Here is a 12,256-nt window from a genome sequence, read left to right as displayed (position 1 = left end):
GCAGGTAATATTTTGTCCGCGCGAACGTAGCAGCGATGGAACGTCACGCGAACTTCATCCCCGGCAAATTGGCCTGGTACAAATGCGCTACCTGATCAACATTTACAAGGAACCGGTGCGGTGTTAATGCCCTCGGCCCACCTTCGAAACTTCGAACGTTGCGGGGTCCGTCGTATCCCTCGCCCGAGCGGTTGTTCCATCAGCGAACGATAAAGCGTCTCCTTTTTACAGCCAATGAGGCGAAAAATTACTGACCTCCTCCCCCCTCCACCTCTCTGGCCCCCCGAAGCTGGCTCGCCGGGAGTCACCTAGGTCGGTGCACCCCTCATACGATTTTCCAATAACTCGTTTACTACCGCGCCTGGCTCCCACCCCCGCGCCCTGGCCGGGACTCTTCAGCAGTCTCATCACGTCACCGACCCTCCAATCGCTGACACGACATCTATATACCGTCGCTCGAAGTGAAATATTTTCTTGGCGCGCTTTAAACGCCACCCCTTGCCCGGGGATAAGGACCGAACGTTTGTTGGGGGAAAAAAATCCCTCCGCGATATGGTTACCTATTCACGAGGAACCGATATCCTCGTGGGCCATCGAGAGATCAACTGTCCGTATTTTCTTTTGGAAATTAAATTGGGTTCAACCCTTTGCGGTCCTAGACATTTTTTCCCTGCGGGTCTACGACTAATACAAATTTAAAAAAAAAAATTGAAAAATATTCAAAAAGTAAAGCTGATGTATTAATATTGTCAGTGTGGATACGATTTGGGAAGTTCATGCTGTTTAACAATAGTATTACCGACACTTATAGTGTATTTGTACCAAAGAAATTAAAACAATAGGCATTTGAATATAATGGAAATAAATGTTTATTCAGTCTCTTCTAGAAAGCTACAGTAAATTTTGTACAATTTTTATTAGAAATTACGAAGGGGTCATCTTGAGTGTTAATTATCATTATACAGTGATCCCTCGTTAATATTCGCTGGCTCGTGAACGTTATCGAGGGAGGTACTAGAAATTGTTGATTGCTATCCGTGTCAGGCTTGAAAACACTGAGAATGTTTCAATGTTTGTTTGTTCTACATACCCTAAATTCATTCAGAAATTATGGTACACATGTAACTCTTTTATAAATTAAAAAATCATGAATGCAGATTTGTGGTTTATCGCTGTTGGAAGAATTTCTGCTATTTGGTTCAACTTACGTCAATTATACCGGTACTTTGATGTACAATAACGAGTCAGACTCGTCACGTATTCTAAATATATTAAAATACATTTTCACATTCGCAAGGTATGGACCTTCCATGCAAGCGTTACAAAATTAAATACTATACGTATGAAAAATGACTACTAATTAAATCGTACATCAAGGAGTTAAGTCTCCGGTTTGTCGACGATTTGAACCCAATAAATAAATCGTGAGTAATCCTTTTCTAGGTTCGATTCGCTCAGGCTCGCTATCCTTCCTCTCCAGCTTTAATTTTCTCGTGGATCCTTGGTCCATTGTAACGGAAGGTCACGGTCGCGAATAAACCCGAAGTAGGTCTGGAGCACGGTTCCGTAGCGAGAGAGAGAGCCGTCGGTGGAACGAGGTGGAGGCAACGTCGACGAGGAAGGTGGGACAGAGACAAAGAGTAGTTCCAGTTAATTTTCTGGCGGCTCACCTTCATCGGAGCCACGTCGCGTAGAAAGGCAGAGCAGGCTGGGGCTGGAAGAGGTCGGCGCGGGGGGTAGTCCGAGGGGGTAGAGGACGAAGGGTGATTAGCAGCGTCCGCATGCGCCGTGGCTCGGTTCTCGCAGCGAGCAGCTAAGACCAGGGGCGACCTGAAGCCCCCCTTTTCGTTCGGCGGGGGGATGGTCGAGGAAGGGACCGTCAAGGGGGGGAACGGTGTCGACGGGGGTAGAGGAGGAGGAAGCAAATTAATACGGGCGAGCAAGAGGGTCCAGCTAACGAACGAACCGACGCCAAGTCTAGTACCGACCAGCGCCGCGACGCCTTGCAATCCTCTCCCTTGTGTCTTTCCTCTTCAGCTTCCACCGTTCACGTTCCCGTCGTCGTCGTCGTCGTCGTCGTTATCGTCTCTCGACGTTGCTCAGGATATTGTCGCCCGGAGGAACTCGAATCGTCACGTCTCGTTTCACCCTGGCGCGTAGATGGGGACGCGTGCATTGAACAGTGAGAACCAGGAGTGTGCACGGGGCCTAATAGATCAATCGCGGCGCGGTATTACAAGGAGATCACTGGGTGGCGGACGTTTCGCGGGAACGGTGAAGTGCGAACGTGCCTTAACCGGTGATACTGGCCGCGACAGTGAAGGATGCCAGTCGGTTCGTTTCTTTTTCCTCTACTTTTCGTTCGACGGACTCCACGTATGACCGGGGACGCGTTCGGAGATGGCAGTTTTCGGCGGAGACTGTGATTTCCATTGTCGACCATCGATCCGATAACGATTTTCCTCCTCCTCGTCGAGACGGACCAGGTTCTACGATTCTCGTATCGTTTTGGCAGTTTTGGTGCTCTGGGCGTCACGGGTATTATCATTTTCTTGTATTTCGTTGTTTAAATTTAGTGTCGAGATTTAGGAAGCTGTCCAAAGAAACACGAGTCTGCTCGTCGCGTGCAGTTTTAACAATCGAGACTATCTTTAACACAGTCTCCGGGTGTCCATGGTCTCATTAGATCCGGGGGGAAAAAATACTCGCGTCGCCGCTAACCGGCGATGAACGCGATCGGACGTCGGCGAGGTTCAGGCAGCGAGGCGAACGATTAACTCGGTGTTAATTAGTCGATCCCTCGCCTCGATAACGTGATTAACACTGGTCTGGCTTTGCCAGTGGCTTCGCCCCGCCCCGAACAATGCATTTCCCTCTTCGGGCACCGCCATTTTACCAGTTTTACACCTCCCAAGATCGCAATCTTAACTAATTTCCGCGTGGTCGTATGAGAATTCCCGCCACGACCAGAAACCTGGAGGGGGAACGAAATAAACGGCGACGATTGTACGATTATTATTCCGTTCGTGTTCGCCTGCCGCACTAATTCATCGCGTAATCCGTTATATCACCGATGCATTTTTCTATGTTCGTTGGCGCACACACCTTCGCTCTGACTGCATGTTCACGAATCATTTTTCTCTGTTCAACTACGTCGTATTCCTTACCCCAACAACTGTGTAATTAAAACTGATTTTAAAATTCACGTTCATTTCTACATTGTTGCTGAATAGTCTGCAGCACTTTTCGATCATTAAAATAGACGAACATATAGGGCCGTTTTATTCAAAATATTATTCTTACATATTAATTGTAATATTCATATATTTGGAAAACTATTTCCATATAGAACGTCGAATCTCTTCTCATTTGTAAGAAACGTATTCCAAAGCATCTGCAATCCCGAACTTTCGAAATGTTACAATAGAACCTCGATAACTGCAACCTGGAGTACCGCATAAGAGTCTCGTTGTAAGTGGAAGGGATGGTCACTTAGCAACGAGTAAAGTTGGTGGGGAGAAAGTAACTGGTAGTAGTAGCCATAGATCGGTTATCTTGATCATTGCAAGCATTTTGTTTGCAACAATGTAGGGTCTGCTATATAGAGAAACGATCTGGTGATATTTCTCGCACGTATGAGAGGACGAAACGACCGAAGAGGCATCTTGTAGTATTCTTGGAGCGTTTAACGGACTTCTTCCCTGACAATCGAAGACGTTCCCCGCGAGCAGTCGACGTCTCGAGGAAGACCAGCCCAGGGCCCGGCAGTCCCTACAGTCTCATTTTAATTAAACGAAATTCCGCTTGCAACAAAGGGCGGCAAGCCAGCCGGATAATTCGAAAGGGCAGATACGTGCTTCCTGGTTGGTCGAGTTTATAGAGGCGAGTGGCAGTGGCTACGATGGTGGTGTAGCGTCTGCGAAGGAGGAGGGTGCCGGAGGATGGAACCGGTTCTAGGTTTTCCCCGGGGTAACTAGGTGGTGAAGAGAGATGGAGAAAGACGACGGGGTGAGGCGAATACGGGGAGAGAAAAAGAGATAGAGACCGAGCGGGGGAGCGAGAAGAAGGGTGAAGGAGAGGCAGAGGGAAGGAAAGAAATGGAAAAAAAAGAGAACGAGGAAGGATGGAGGGATCGCAGAGTGAGGGAGAGGCTGGAGTGGGATCGATAAAGGGAGTGTCGGCATGAGAATGGGGCAGAAAGAACACGAGGGTGGCCCTTGCCCTAAACGAGCACTTTAAGCGGGTCAACGTGAAATAAGAAATCCTCGTGGACGACGTGGAAACAATCGACGGGAGAAACTTTCCTCCGGGCCTTCGTAGTTAATTAATTACGCATCGGGAATACTTTGGAAGCGTGGTAGTCGTCGCGGAACGAATTTAATAAAATGTCTTCGATCCCTATTTCCGAATGTTCCTCTTTAAACCTTTCGTTTCTTCTTTCGTCGCGGAATTCTAACTGTATTAAAACCAAAGGGAATTCAAAAATAAGAATCGGGATTGTTGAATTTCTTTTTTACCAATACTACGTTTTAAATATATTACGTATACCGTCGAAATTAATTTTTATTTCTTAACAGAATGCAGTCGCATTTTATTAAGAAATTATAAAATATTAGAAGCATTTTCTTTCACAGAAACAGTAAAATTACATATATTATTAATTCTTTACATGTGACAAGTGAATATTGTTTTATAATCACATTCTTGGGGTAGATAATTTGATATTTGATGCATTCGCTATTTTTCCACGTCATGCAATTTTTATACTGTTACAATTGTTTATATTTTTCTTTGTTTGGTCGGGGCAAAGACGAATAAAAATTTGCTCGTTTTTAATCGAGTGATAAACCAAACGTAATGGCGATCAGATTCTAGTGTTCGTTTCGACGCAATACTTGTTTTGAAACTCAAGAAATGGCGTGAGCAATTCTTATAGTTGTGCGCTAGCGATCACCAGCGTGATTACGGTTACGTCATTACGGTCCGGCGTCGTTGGCACGACGGATCCCTCGACCATTAAGCGCTCCGCTATTCATTAACGTCGCTTAAATAAATTTATTGTACTTTAAAACGAGACGACTGCTTTCCACGCATAAATCCGCTCTTTCTGGCGGCGTTCCTCAGTCTCTCGCTTCGAACCCTTTATGTAATGCTAGATCTTGATGCACGTACTTCTGTTGCAGAAAAGATACGTTCCGTGACTTCGGATTTCCACACACTGCTTTCGAAAAGTTCGTTTCGATGAAAATCGAAATATGAAACTCATTGAATTATTTTATTAAAGCCACGTTTGCGTTACCAAAATTTTTCACTGTTATATTAATCGAGACAAATTTCGAAAACATAGTTTTCGCGAAAAAAAACAATTTCACTATTGAAACAAAATTGTTTCTTCAAATTAGGGCGATGAAAATTTAATTCAAATCGTTTCTCAATTATTCAAATTTTAACCGCAATTTTGACCGTTTCATATTTATCAGATCCTCTATAACAGCTTACCTTCTCTCAAATGCAAACAAAAAATTGATAATGACAATAATTTTCTTAAAAATTCCACGTGACATATTATTTTTAGATTATTAATATATTTCTTCGTGGAACTTCAGGATCCTCTTCATTAATTACGTTCACATCGGAAATTGACAGAGTCGATGGTTTCACGAGAACGAAGCTGCTTGAAAATATCGCTGCCGGGGTTGAATTGAATCGAAACTCCTTCGCGACGCGCATGCGTCACGGTATCCGACGAGTTATATAAAACAAGGGAAGATCGGCGAGAGGCAGGATAATCCTTGCAGGCGGATTATTCGGGATTTTTCCTTGGCTGTAGGGTAAAAAGAAACAAGGACGACGTAGCTCAGTAGTTCCTCGGCGGAGGCTTCGTCTTCCTGCCAACCCTCACTGATATATTACTTGCTCGTCTCTCCCCTCTTTTTTACTCTTTTCGTTTCTGTTCTCCACTCCTTGCATTATCCATCCACCATGTACAATGTACAGGCTGCTGGACTTTGCATCAACTGTTCGCACCTGTGGAAATGTTCCTCTATGTTGGAAATAAAACACACACGAATTTCGTTACAGACGTATACATTATTTCGTATTTCCTACAAAACAAACGCGAGAAGTGCACAAATTACTGGAAATAAGTATTTTTTAATTCTAAACGATGCTGTTTTATTAAAAATGAGACTACTTTAATTTTCTGTGGACAAGATACAATATAGAAAAATGATGTTTGTTTACTATAAAATATTGGGTGGTGAAAATCATTTGCATTGCTTGTGACAAACCATCGTTCACAGTTGTTTTTATCAATTTAATATTTGCCATTTCCATTGTATCTGACGTTCTATTTATTTTTTATATTGTCTTCGCTCTTTTTATATTTGATAGCGAAAACTTTTTATTTTTAATTAAATATTAATAGTGTCCCTATACTTTTAATCTATATCTAAAGTAGCTTCCACAAATTATAGTACATATATATTATTATATATATCACAAGGTTATTGACTTTAAAATGACAAGTATTATCTTCAGGATCGTAAGGGTTAATCTTTATTCGTCTCTACTCTCACCCTCGCCTGGATAAAAGAACAAGAAACTGTATTGTAAATCTGTCCCCCAATTTCGTCGAAACAATTAATTTTTCATGCAGAGTGTCCTCGTCGCGATAAGGTTTTTACGAACATGGAAAACACGGATTCGTCCGCGAAATTTTACGCGCACACAACGACCGTGAATCCCTGTTCAGACACACTCCCTCTCAGTTTATAATATCATACACCGACTCCGAAATAATGCCTCCGCCACCCCCGTGGCTCCCCAGCACACCGACCTCCTTGGATCCGGTCTTCGTCTCCCTCATCTATCAACAGTTTTCTTTTCCCTCCTAGCCAGTTCCCGCGACGCACGCTTTCCCGAGCAAGATTTATGAAATGGTACTTTGTACAGTTCCATTTTAGCGTACGCCTCGATTTACTCGCCCGGGGTGAGACCTCGGCCTCCGACATCGTCTTATTTCGAAACTTTCCGGACGAACGTGTAACCCGGAGACGTTGGGTTTTTCAAACCTCGAACATATTCGAAGAAAACGAAACGCAAATTAAAGACAACATTTCTTGCTTTGCTCTTGATAATTTTGCATAGAATTTTTGCTTTTTGAAGAAAATCATTAAAATAGTTCGAAGCTTGAAAGAAAATCCAGCGTAAATTGGAGACAAAATTAATCTTAAGAATGATATCAGAAAATCAGTTTATTGAAACAGAAAGTGAAGACCTGTTGGTCAAATATATTTGGTCCTCTTTGTGTCAACCTAACAAGTACTACAGTACAAAAGTCTTTAAAATGTAACAAATTTCAATTCTCAAAAAGCTAATAAGATACGAATTATTATATTTAGAGGTTGAGACAACCCCCTACAAAGTTCCCATTTCATAAATTCCATTAATAAAATTATTAATTTGCATAAAGATCCGCAGTCTAGTAACAAGTATTGAAATAATTCATCTAGAAAATACCCTTTGCTTACGTTATTTTTTTTTTTTTAATTTTCTCAAACCACTTTTCTACCGACAACTCCGATTGTAATTCTACTCGTAGCCCATTGAAGTCGCATTTGACGATTACAAACGTCGTCAAGAAAGCTGCTATGAAAAATATCACGACGAGACGTAGATAGAGTCGGTTCTCGTTGTTCTGCAAGTTGTACGTGTGTCATACGTGGCACGCATGTCAGCCAAGTCGCAGCGGGGTTGGTCGAGAGAAAAAGGGACCCCGCGTAAGACGTTTCCCCGAGTGGATATCCCGTGAGAAAGGTCGTGGACGTCGATATACGCGGCGAAGAATTCCACGGAGCCTGTTAGACGCGATTTCAGCGCACCCTCTCGCCACACCCAGTTCCACCCACCGGGATCGCATCCATCAAGTCGGAATCTCGATTTTCAAATCCACCCTCGCGCGACTGGTTTGCCTTTTCGTTCAAAATGGCCCGCCTCGCACGATCTGGATTCCATCTCTCTGGCATATTTCGTAAAAGTCACGTTTCAGGTTCACTGGTTGCCAGATGTCTCCTGGAACAGGTCTTTCGTGTCGTTATTGTGGCTATTAGGGTTTTCTGAATCTATCCAGCTTACAGGTGTTCGGTTGATCTTTCGAGATACTTGTGACGCTCAAGGTGGCATAGAAATAGACAATCCTACTTTGATAATGTTTTTTTTATTGTATAGTATTTTTGAAACGATTTGAAATATATTATTGACAAGTGCACTGATGGGAAAATTGACAGTAGGCGACTAATTGCTTGCTTTGACATAATTTCTTTGGATCTCTGTTCTCGAGGATGTTTAAGAAGTTTAATTTACGAATATTAAAATAATATAAATATAAAATGTTTCAACGTTCAACTGTACCAATCACGTAAAATAGTAAAAGGAGGCTACAAGCGATGAATGTTTGAAAAACGAGAAATGTACAAATTCTGAAAAATCGGGGCTAGTTTCACTGGGTTAAGCTGAAGTTCACTGGGATTGTATTACAAGAACTGTTATCCTCTGCAACACGCTACGAATTAACCGTGTTATAGGAATTGTGCTCGTTGAAGTTGATTCGAGGCGCGGAGGAAGTGGACGTGATCGCCATGGAGGCGGTAAAACAACGTCCGTTTAATGAGACAAGAATCTTAACGCGGTTGTTTCCGGGAATACGAAGCGTCTGACTCGGTACAGTAACAAGAGTCGATTGGAAAAAAAATATTAAAACGATTCTGTAAAATGCACCAAGGCAGGAGACTGTACTCGTGAAATCACCTAGTGGCCAGTAATACTTTTATTCGTCGATAAATGTCGCCATAAAGAATCGATAGAAAGGGGTACGGAACGTTAAGCGTTAATAAAACGCGCGCATACATGTGACACTCTGTGAGCACCGATCGTTTAGTGGAGACTAGACGTTATTTGCATTAGGATATCATAAACATCCGTACGAACAGTGTTACGCATTAGGCGCGTAATTTTACATGACGTTATCTATTTTACCTGGAATTAAATTTCGCTAATAACTTTCTCTTTTATAAATACACTGGATTCTTCGTGTTATCCGTTTTAACTCACTGCTCTTGCAATTTACTATTTTGGCGAACGATATACTCGAATACGAAAAATGTAACTTTTATTTTATTTTTCAATATCGTTCGAATGCTCGTAACTCTTTTTCCGTCACCTGAGCAATATCAAATTAAATTTTTATTACACGTTTCGACCCACACTGGGTTCTCTTTAGGAACTATATTACATAGGACTAATTTATTCTATAATAAAATACATCAAAACGTAACTGAATGAAGAACAAATTTTGGCCAGTGTGAATGATAACATGAATCGATATAAATTTTAAAATGTGCCAAAGGAAAAGGTGACTGCATAGAAAGATAGATTTGCAAATAAACAAAGAAATAATAAAATAACATTTAATATTCAGTTTAAAAATGAAAAAAAAATTGAAAGTCTAGATCTAAATCTGCGAACGTTATTTTCGTTTCCCGTTCGTTAAAATGCCTCGAGTTTTATTGAAGTTAAAATATCGGTGGCACTACATTTTCATTCAACCCTCGTGTGGCTTAATCTAGTGCATCTTTCGTCGTGTTTCTTTGAAACGCGCATGCCACCATGACGAAACCGAGTCGGATAAAGGTCGCGGCAACACGAGAAGAGAAAACCGTACGATTTCTGGCAGCGTCTCGTCCCTCGTTCTTTATTTATCCGGCGGCTTTCCATCGAGCTTTCGCGCGGTCTTCTTGTTGGTTCGTGACATCGTCTTTCCAGACGATACGAGGCCACATGGCAAAAGGGTTGGACGAGCAGAGGGTGGGGCGAGCGGAAGGCCCAGCCTGGTGCACGAAATAAGACGCGTATTTATCATTGGCCCGCCGGTAGCCACGGGTAATTAAAGCCTCTCCTTGTGCTATGACCCAGATATTAATTAGGCATTCGTGGACGAGTCTCGAGACGCTCGACGTGCGCCCTTCTGCCACCGAATGCTTCGACCGTTTGCGTGAATCAGAATGGCGGACTACGAACTTTGCTCGACGCGAATTGTTTCGTGTTTCTTCTTACTCACGATTGATTGATCATGGTATTTAACATGTTGACTGTCAGTCTAAAACTGTACAATTATTTGCAAGATAAAAACTTTGATTTTAGACGATTGTAAAATACACAACTTAAAACTTGTCATTTTCATAACCTCACTAAAATTTATGTAGCCTATTCAAAATTATTTTCTTTACCATTTCAACTAAAGAATTAATTATTTTAGTTCCACTGTTAAAAGTTCACCCATATATGGGTGACGTGGCAGTCAAAGTGTTAAATGTGTTTCGAAGGTCAGTTTAGTCGCTAACATTCTGTTGAGTTTATAAATTAAATAATGAAAAATGATCCGCGTTATCAAACTAAACTCTTACTTTTGTAAGTGAATTGATTATAAATATTTTACAAGCAACTAGTTCTACCGTAGTTAAGTATTCGAATGATATTCGACTAGCCAAATATTCGAACTTTCCATGAACAAATGATTCGACAAGAAGTTGGAGTCCTACTTTCGACGTGGCCGCTGGCACCGTCATTAATTTAAGTACGTGGACGCATGAAAAATACAAAACACGGGACAAAGTTATGCGCGTCGAAACGTGCGAAGTATCGCGCAACGGCAGGTGCGTTCCTCGAGCGACAGTTTATCAAAGAAAAGTTTTTCTTCAAAGATATCGTTTACCGCGAAGGAGCTCGATTAGTCGCAAATCACAATATTACAAGAAATTCATATTTTTATTAATAGAATTAATGAAATGGAAACTTTGCAGAGGGTTGTTTCAACCCCTAAATATAATAATTCGTATGTGGCTTTAAGTATTCCTTACATTTGTGCATATTAACCCCTCGCCATACAATGACGAGTTTGGCCCGTGACAAGTTCTTGATGTTAAGTTCCACAATCATGAGGCTACTCACTCGTCATCAAGTCGTACATATTAAAATCAACACATTCTCACATTTACGAGGTATTCGTAAAATAAAAAGCCATTTCTTAATTAAATAAAATAATATACGTTCGAAAAAATTATTAAATGCACTCTGCAGTTTTTTGAAAATTAAAATTTCCCACAAATGTGTAAACATTCAAAGTCTAACCATTACAGTAATATTTGACCTTTTACCTTTTTTTAGGACCGTAAAAAATTCCCAGTAGACTCTGGGCATTAATCGTCGACTTCCAGAGACGAAAAACACTCGCGAGAGAGATCTTATTCTCGACAGGAACCCTCAAGTGTGGACACTGGGCATTATTCTCCCGGAGACCCACCGTTTCTTTTCGTTGGTCGTTCCACCTGTCGCGAGTCTCGAAATTTCACCGACTTATCTCGCGGGGCATTCTTCCGGGCGGCGATAAAGCACCGTTTTCTGGCTCGTACGCAATTTAATCGTCTCGCGATCGCAACATATACGTAGGCTGGCGTAGAACCCGTTTTCGCGCGATTCGTACGACGGCGCCGCGCGTTGCGTTCGTTCACCTATGAATTCGCGCCGCGAGAACAAAGTCTACGGTCACAGTCACGGATCGGTATCTCCGGTAATTTATTGCCCCCTGATACGTACAAATTGCGCTTGTCCATCTCGCGGAGATGAAGTATCGACGGACAACGATTAATTGAATTTTTAGCGGACACGGTTGCGCCGTTTCGCATCGGGCAGAAAAATCGCGGCACGGACGTATCGACCGATTGCAGCGAAATTTCTCTACCGAGATTAATCAAACTCTGATTTTTCGTTGGATCGAGTTTCTCTCTAGCACAGTGAGTCGTCGAGTTACGCGGTTGTGTCCCCCGCTTATAGTACGCGATCAAATTATTAGTCACGCGCGCCAGAAAGTGCATTCTGATCGACTTCTAGTTGTTTCGCGTGTCGAAATACCAAATGCACGAATTTTATGGGCTTTTATACGCGTGGTATTGCTTTGTAATTGGAAAAGAAAATATTGTCTATTGAACAAAATTCGTTAAAGAAAATTGAAATCGAATGTTAAGAAAGTGTTTGATATTCTCAAATTGGTTGAAATTCGTAAGTTAATGGGGGAAATAAAATTTATTGTTTACATATATAGAATTTATGTCAAATGTATTGCAGGAAGAAAAATATTAATCCAGGAATTTATGATCGTACTAGGTCAGACATTTTAATCTGCCTTCGAGAGACTTACAAC

At 41.9% G+C, this 12,256-nt stretch overlaps 1 long non-coding RNA gene across 1 annotated transcript in view; it reads left to right on the top strand.

Moving 5' to 3' along the window:
* Window positions 1-2,012: 2,012 nt before the first annotated feature.
* Window positions 2,013-12,256, top strand: part of LOC143342661 (uncharacterized) — a 92,171-nt gene continuing 81,927 nt past the window's right edge. Inside the window, exon 1 of the long non-coding RNA XR_013079840.1 lies at window positions 2,013-2,538. This is a non-coding gene — a long non-coding RNA (uncharacterized LOC143342661). The remainder of the gene's footprint in view (window positions 2,539-12,256) is intronic.

This window comes from Colletes latitarsis, chromosome 6 (assembly GCF_051014445.1).
Source record: "Colletes latitarsis isolate SP2378_abdomen chromosome 6, iyColLati1, whole genome shotgun sequence".
Classification (NCBI taxonomy): domain Eukaryota; kingdom Metazoa; phylum Arthropoda; class Insecta; order Hymenoptera; family Colletidae; genus Colletes; species Colletes latitarsis.
This window is presented reverse-complemented; position numbering and strand designations above follow the sequence as displayed.